This window comes from Salmo trutta, chromosome 13, assembly GCF_901001165.1.
Source record: "Salmo trutta chromosome 13, fSalTru1.1, whole genome shotgun sequence".
NCBI classification, from domain to species: domain Eukaryota; kingdom Metazoa; phylum Chordata; class Actinopteri; order Salmoniformes; family Salmonidae; genus Salmo; species Salmo trutta.
In genome coordinates this window covers 51215554-51223241 of record NC_042969.1, presented here as the reverse complement: position 1 = coordinate 51223241, position 7688 = coordinate 51215554, and positions in this window count along the sequence as shown.

Genomic DNA, 7688 nt, shown 5'->3' with positions numbered 1-7688 from the left:
TGTGTGTGTGTGTGTGTGTGTGTGTGTGTGTGTGTGTGTGTGTGTGTGTGTGTGTGTGTGTGTGTGTGTGTGTGTGTGTGTGTGTGTGTGAGCGTGTGTGAGCGTGTGTGAGAGTGTGTGAGCGTGTGTGTGTGTGGAAGGAGAGGGAGCTGCCAACACTAAAAGCTGGAGTATTTTGCCATGAGTGCACTACAGTCAAAACTCCTAAATAGCCGTCAGTAAATCTGGTCTCAGAATATAGAATTAGGAAGACCCTAACCAAGCTACATTATTCATTGTTTCTCTATTGGGCTCTTAACTGCATTACATAACACACAATACAAGTAATTCCTGCAGCTCTCCAGTCCTCAGCTCTTAAGTCATCAGCCCATTGGAGTTATTCTCGCTTTCTCTTTCCTCCGCTCCCTTTAAAACACCTCCTCTCAGTTCCGGGAATTCCTGATCAAAAGAAATAAAGCTTATCTGAAATCGGACTCCATCTCTAAAATCTATATTTAGTTCCCGGTTGTCATGCTGATTATAAAAGACATTCCTCAGCAGAACTGGGTCTGATGAGAGCTACATATTGAATAATAAGCCCAATGGTGAATTTAAATTATTATTTTCACAAACTGACAAATATATGCACTTTTTGGTCTCAGACAAATGTACTATTTCTGTGAAAGTTTAGATAGAATAGTTTCAAACCACTCTTGATGAATATTAACAAGGAGCATCACAAAATGTAAACAAATTTGAAACAGAATTAAATAGTTATGAACTTACCCAAACATGCTACAACATGACTGTTGTTTCTCAGTGCTAGACAAGATTGGTCTTATTTACCTGGAAAACTCCATGTTGTGGCCTACTGATAGGTTCAGCTCCGTTGTGCAGAACTCTGTCTGGTTTGCCCACTCACTATTGACCATGAAAACAGCCAACCCCACATGAGTCCTAGCCTCCTCTTTCCCAGAGTACCAAGGCCTTGGGCAGGTCTGAGGAAGCCTCCCTAGAGAACATGGTGGTGGATGCTGGAACTCTGTAGGGCTAAGGATACATCCCTGCTGGACACCAGCCATTTAACACAGTCATCTGACTGCAGCGTTGAAGCAAAACCAGGACTTCCAAACACCTCAGAATGATACTGTTAACTGCTTTAAAACAATCTTTACTTGTCTATTTTGATGATTGTGGTGTTGTCAAATTGTTAGTGGGTTAGCCATCAATGCACATACTAACTTACCCATCACAAGCATAAAAGCTTGACAACGTCATGATGACATGACGACAATTAATGGTAAATCCTGTCTCGCAAAAAAAGTTGTCTACAGAGGACTCCCCAAAATGCATTGTGTCCATGCAAAGATTGCGGCCAATTGTAACGGATCGTGTCCATCAGAAAAACAAGCTGTGACTCTTACAGCCCAGATGTTTTAATTTAGTGCTGTACCGAGATAGACCAAACATGTTGATCCTGGCATCAATTAGGCACCAATTAGATTTGTACGTCATTCAAATCATCAGATGTTAGGGTCAATGTTTGTCCCCAAAAAATGTCATCGGTAAACATTTTTCACAGTGATGTCTTACAGTAGCCCATCAAAATCATGGAGTTATTGAATCTCTGACCTACTGTACTCCATTTCTTTACAACAGTCATACTGACCCCAACTTCTAAATACACCAACATGAACACTGCAGTCCATCTCACTGAACAGTACATTTGCGAAGCTCTTAGTAGCCATACATTTCAGTCTCACTTGAGACCGGTCTTCAATTATGGATGCCACAAGCAGAGGTTATTGGCTGAACGCAGTTTATGTACACTTTAGTAATAGCACTCCATGCAAACTCTTACTATCCCACATAGAAGCACACCACACAGTGCTGAAAATGAAGATACTGAAGTTATCTTGGAGCCGTCGCCTGAGAGCATTCAGTTTACAATTGCTTACCGTAAGAACACAGAGTTTAATATATCGAGTATTTTACGACAATGATTCTTCAAATATTGTAGTCGTTGTAGCAAATTATGCTTGTTCTGAAATATAGATTTTTTTGGGGGGCCTAACTCATCACATGATAACTGCAATATAGCAAGTCATGCCTCCATCAGAACTTACAGGTGCACAAAGTATCCGTTCTTACACAATGACGTCACTGCCAGCCGTTACACAAGAACATATCATTTGGACAAACTACCTCCTGAACCTGTCGTTGTTTTATTTTACTCCACACGTACAGCAATCCCCCATACACACACCTTTGATTACCATCACCCGATGCAAAACACTGAACATACAATAGTATAACTATAATTAGGGATGTATGGCTACAATCTTTCACCAACTCCACGACGTAGCGGTTCAAACCTTCAGACAGGACGATCACTCACCTTGTCAAGTTCCCCCGTGGCAAAGAAATAAAACAGTCTCACTGTCAACAAATGACTCCACATATGCAAAACAACGAGTAAAAGAAGGAACAAAAATGAGAACTACGGCCCATCCTATCCTCATCCATGTCCTCGCATGTAGGCCTTACTCTGAGCACTGTACATTCATCGGGTTGCTACGAGCAAGAGAGAGCGTGTGTGATAGAGAGAGAGAGGGGGAGAAGCAGAGGGTGGACGGGAGGGAGGCAGGGAGAGAGGGATGGTGAGAGGGAGGGAGGGGGAGCAGCTCTGTCCTCCTTGCCTTTCTTTGGTCTCGTTGAGTTCTTACTGGGATGGCTATGGTCACATTCTTACATCTCAGGTAGGTGAGGCTCGAGGCACCATTTTACCTTCTCAAAGGGAGGGGATATAGTGAAGGCAGAGACCAAGAGGGAAGGAATGATAGAACGAGAGAGACTAAGGAGAGTGAATGCTAGGTCAGTGCTGAGCATTCTGTATGAGTAAATGTCTCTGAAGACTTTCCCTCCTCTATCTCCCCTCCAGCTGTCTTCCAATCCTGTCCTCCCTCGCTTCTCCTCCCCTCCCCTCTCCTCCCCTCTGCATCCCTCTGCTGCCCAACCCTCCTCTACTCTCTCACTCTGCCAAAGGGTTTTGCTTCATCATGCTCCCCTCAGTTGCAGTAGCACAGGGAAGCAGTTACTTTCTTGTCCCTCCCACCACTTCATGTTGTTCCGTCCAAAGAATTACAGATAGTAATTTCATAGGATCACTATGGTTCCCTCTCCTCAGCACCCATAGCTTTTTGGTCTTCAGGTGAGGGGCATCTCTAGGCGTTTCTTTCTCATACTCCATAGGGCTCCATTGTGTGCTTCAGAAATCCAAATGCTCTGTTTGTTCCTTTTAAGTCCAGCGACAGCGCTCAGTGACAGAGTTCAGAACCCTGTGTAGTCTGCGTTGTTTCCCTTGCTGCTAGTCATGAGTGCTACAGCTACTAGGGTATGTATCATCCACTGTAGCCACTCTCTTCACTGTCCGTTCCCCCAAATGTCCTCTTTTCATTTATACTCTATTTATACTCTATCCCCCTTCCAGCCCCGCCACACGCCATGGTCTCACCTATCCCGTCCCGACCGTCTGACTCCCTCCCTCCTTCTCTTCCTCTCTCCCCTATCCCATCTCTCTTTCAGTTGCTAGCAGTCACACCCGCACTACTTCCTCGGCCCAGCCCAATACTGCAGAGTACATTATGGGAATTGCTTTCTTGCCCAATCCCCCCCCCCCTTCCTCAACTAACACGCATAATGCGGCAATATGTAGCCCAAGGTCACATCGTCCTGAACTCAGAAGGACTGCGTGTGTGTTTGTGTCGGTGTTTGTGTGTGTGTGCGTGCGTGTGTGTGTGCGTGCATGCGTGCGTGTTGGCTTTGTCTACATGCACGTGTGTGCACGTGTATGTGTACACGTGTACGCGCGTATGATTTATGTGTGTGTGGTGGGAAGGTGCAGAATCCTAAATCTTTCCAAACCGCCTTGAACATGTCACTTCTACAGCACTGTTACTGCCTCAGTGACGATGTCAATATCAAATAACCACTCATACAGCTCCTCACGGCCGTCGTAACCACTCATACAGCTCCTCACGGCCGTCGTAACTACTCATACAGCTCCTCACGGCCGTCGTAACCACTCATACAGCTCTTCACGGCCGTCGTAACCACTCATACAGCTCCTCACGGCCGTCGTAACCACTCATACAGCTCCTCACGGCCGTCGTAACCACTCATACAGCTCCTCACGGCCGTCGTAACCACTCATACAGCTCCTCACGGCCGTCGTAACCACTCATACAGCTCCACACGGCCGTTGTCAGCTAAAACAATTGCATTATGGTGAATGAGGTGGTTTTATTAGAACGGAACAATGAATAATTCAAGAAGATGATCCACTGCTGATTTGCTAACGCAATGTGTTATACGAGGACTGTACTGGAATGTGGAGAGTATTGGAGTGTTTTCACAATATATAATTCAATTAACACACACACACAGTTATATGAATTATTGCTGTGAGTCTGCTCTGTTATTGGACTGTGTCTGGCAAGGTTTTTTCTCTATATTAATAATCTAAATATGAATTTACAAAAAAAGGATGGAGTCACCTTCCCAGGGAGACCCCTGCATAGCGTGCCGCACACACATGCACGAACGCATACACGCAAGCACACACACACACACACACACACACACACACACACACACACACACACACACACACACACACACACACACACACACACACACACACACACACACTCACACACACACACACACACACACACACGTTTACACATTCAAGAGTATTGGTTGGAAGGACTGAATTGGAGTGCACAGTATGGGAGTGTCTTTATCAAAGTGCCGATGTTCGGCTACAATATTGCTTAATGCAGCACCCCTCATCTCCACACCCCTCTCACACCCCTACACATCAACATAGTTCCCCCCCCCCCAGTCATCAAGCGCCCACCACCTTGGGAATGGGTCACCCGACACCTACTCCCCCTCAACCGGTGACAGTGAGTGGAGGCCACGCTTTCAGGGCCCTCAATCATATGGGTGATAGAGTAGGGTGGGGGTGGGTGTGTGAGAGATGCAGAGAGCGAGGTGTGGTCAGTCAAGTTCAAAGCAACATGTACAGGACATTCTGTACGTGCACACAGGAATCAGTCAATGTGATTGTGATTACGATAGCCTTTCTTAAACTTTGGTTATTTTAGTGGTGTTTTCAGAATTTCGTCATTATTTGGAGAGTTTGTTGATAGAGCGAAACGCATTTGTGATAAAGTACGATCAATGTTGCTGCAGTAAATTCCCATAAAATCTGAACGTGTATCAATGACGGCATGTTACTATGCATGCACGCTCATCAAATATCTGGCATGGCATCTGATCTGGCAGTCGACCTCAGTGGCTTCACTGGTTACAACCTGCGTTGCAGGAATCCCTCGGATTTAAATCCCCCCTGAGAGAAAAAAATGAACTGTCCTTGTTTGAAATCCAACTGGATTGAACATGAACTGATGGAATGGTACAAGGAATTAGATGAGTCATCTAGACAAGACATGGCATATCTGACCATAATTCTGACCATAATTCTAGATTTATCTAACAAGCTAAATCTAAAGCAGGAAGTACCAGTGACTCACTCAATATGGAAGTGGTTAGATGATGCAGATGCTACGCTACAGGATTGTTTTGCTAGTACAGACTGTAATACATTTCAGAATTCATCCAATGGCATTGAGGAGTATTCTACCTCAGTCACCGGCTTCATCAATAAGTGCATCGACGATGTCATCCCCACAGTGACCGTACGTACATTTCCCAACCAGAAACCATGGATTACAGACAACATCTGCACCGAGCTAAAGGCTAGAGTTGCCGCCTTCAAGGAGCGGGACACTAATCCACACGTTTATAAGAAATCCCGCTATGCCCTCTTACGAACCATCAAACAGTCAAAGCGTCAATACAGGACTAAGATTGAATCGTACTACACCAGCTCTGATGCTGGTTGGATGTGGCAGGGGTTGAAATATATTACGGACTAAAAAGGGAAACCCAGCCGCGAGCTGCCCAGTGACGCGAGCCTACCAGACGAGCTAAATGCCTTTTATGCTCGCTTCAAGGCAAGCAACACTTAAGCATGCATGAGAGCACCAGCTGTTCCAGACAACTGTGTGATTACACTCTCCATAGCTGATGTGAGCAAGACCTTTAAATAGGTCAACATTCACAAAGCCGTGGGGCCAGACGGATTACCAGGACGTGTACACAAAGCATGGGTGGACCAACTGGCAAGTGTCTTCACTGACATTTTCAACCTCTCCCTGACCGAGCCTGTAATACCTACATGTTTCAAACAGACCACCATAGTCACTGTGCCCAAGAAAGCAAAGGTAACTTGCCTGAATGATTACCGCACTGTAGCCATGAAGTGCTTTGAAAGGCTGGTCATGGCTCCCTTCAACACCATCATGCCAGAAACCCTAGACCCACTCCAATTCGCATACCGCCCCAACAGATCCACAGATCATGCAATCTCAATCGCACTCCACACTGTGAGAATGATGTTCATTGGCTACAGGTCAGCTTTTAACACCATAGTGCCCACAAAGCTCATCACTGAAGCTGAGGACCCTGGGACTAAACACCTCCCTCTGCAACTGGATCCTGGACTTCCTGACTGGCCGTCCCCAGGTGGTAAGGGGAGGCAACACCACATCTGCCACGCTGATCCTGAACAATGATGCTCCTCAGGGGTGCGTGCTTAGTCTCCTCAAGTACTCCCTGTTCACCCACAACTGCATGGCCAAGCATGACTCCAACACCATCATTAAGTTTGCACAACAGTCAACATTGAGACAGCCTATAGGGAGCAGGTCAGAGACCTGGCAGTGTGGTGCCAGGACAACAACCTATCCCTCAATGTGATCAAGACAAAGGAGCTGATCGTGGACTATAGGAAAAGGAGGGCTGAACAGGACCCCATTAACATTGACGGGGCTCAAGTGGAGCAGTTTGAAAGTTTCAAGTTCCTTGGTGTCCACATCACCAATGAACTATCCTTGTCAAAACACACCAAGACAGTTGTGAAGAAGGCACGAAAAAAACTTTTCCCTTTCAGGAGAATGAAAAGATTTGGCATGGGTCCCTAGATCCTCAAAAAGTTCTACAGCTGCACCATCGAGAGCTTCCTGACCGGATGCATCACTGCCTGGTATGGCAACTGCTCAGCATCTGATCGTAAGGTGCTACAGAGGGTAGTGTGTAGGGCCCAGTACATCACTGGGGCCAAGCTTCCTGACATCCAGGACCTATATACTAGGCGATGTCAGAGAATGGCCCAAAAAAATTGTCAAAGACTCCAGTCACCCAAGTCATAGACTGTTCTCTCTGCTAGCGCATGGCAATGGAACTGGAGTCCTGGACCAAAAGGCTCCTTAACAGCTTCTACCCCCAAGTCATAAGACTGCTGAACAATTAGTCAAATGGTCACCCCCCCACCCCTTTGTTTTTGTCTATGCATAATCAACCCCCCCCCACCCCCCCCACATTGACTTGGTACCAGTTCTCCCTGTATATAGCCTCGTTATTGTTAGGTAATTTTCTTGTTACTTTTTGATTTGATTTGATTTCTTATTTTTTATATATTTTACAAATGTTACATTTTTTAAATGTTACTTTAGTAACAATATTTTCTTAACTCTATTTCTTGAACTTTATTGTTGATTAAGTGCTTGTACGCATTTCAC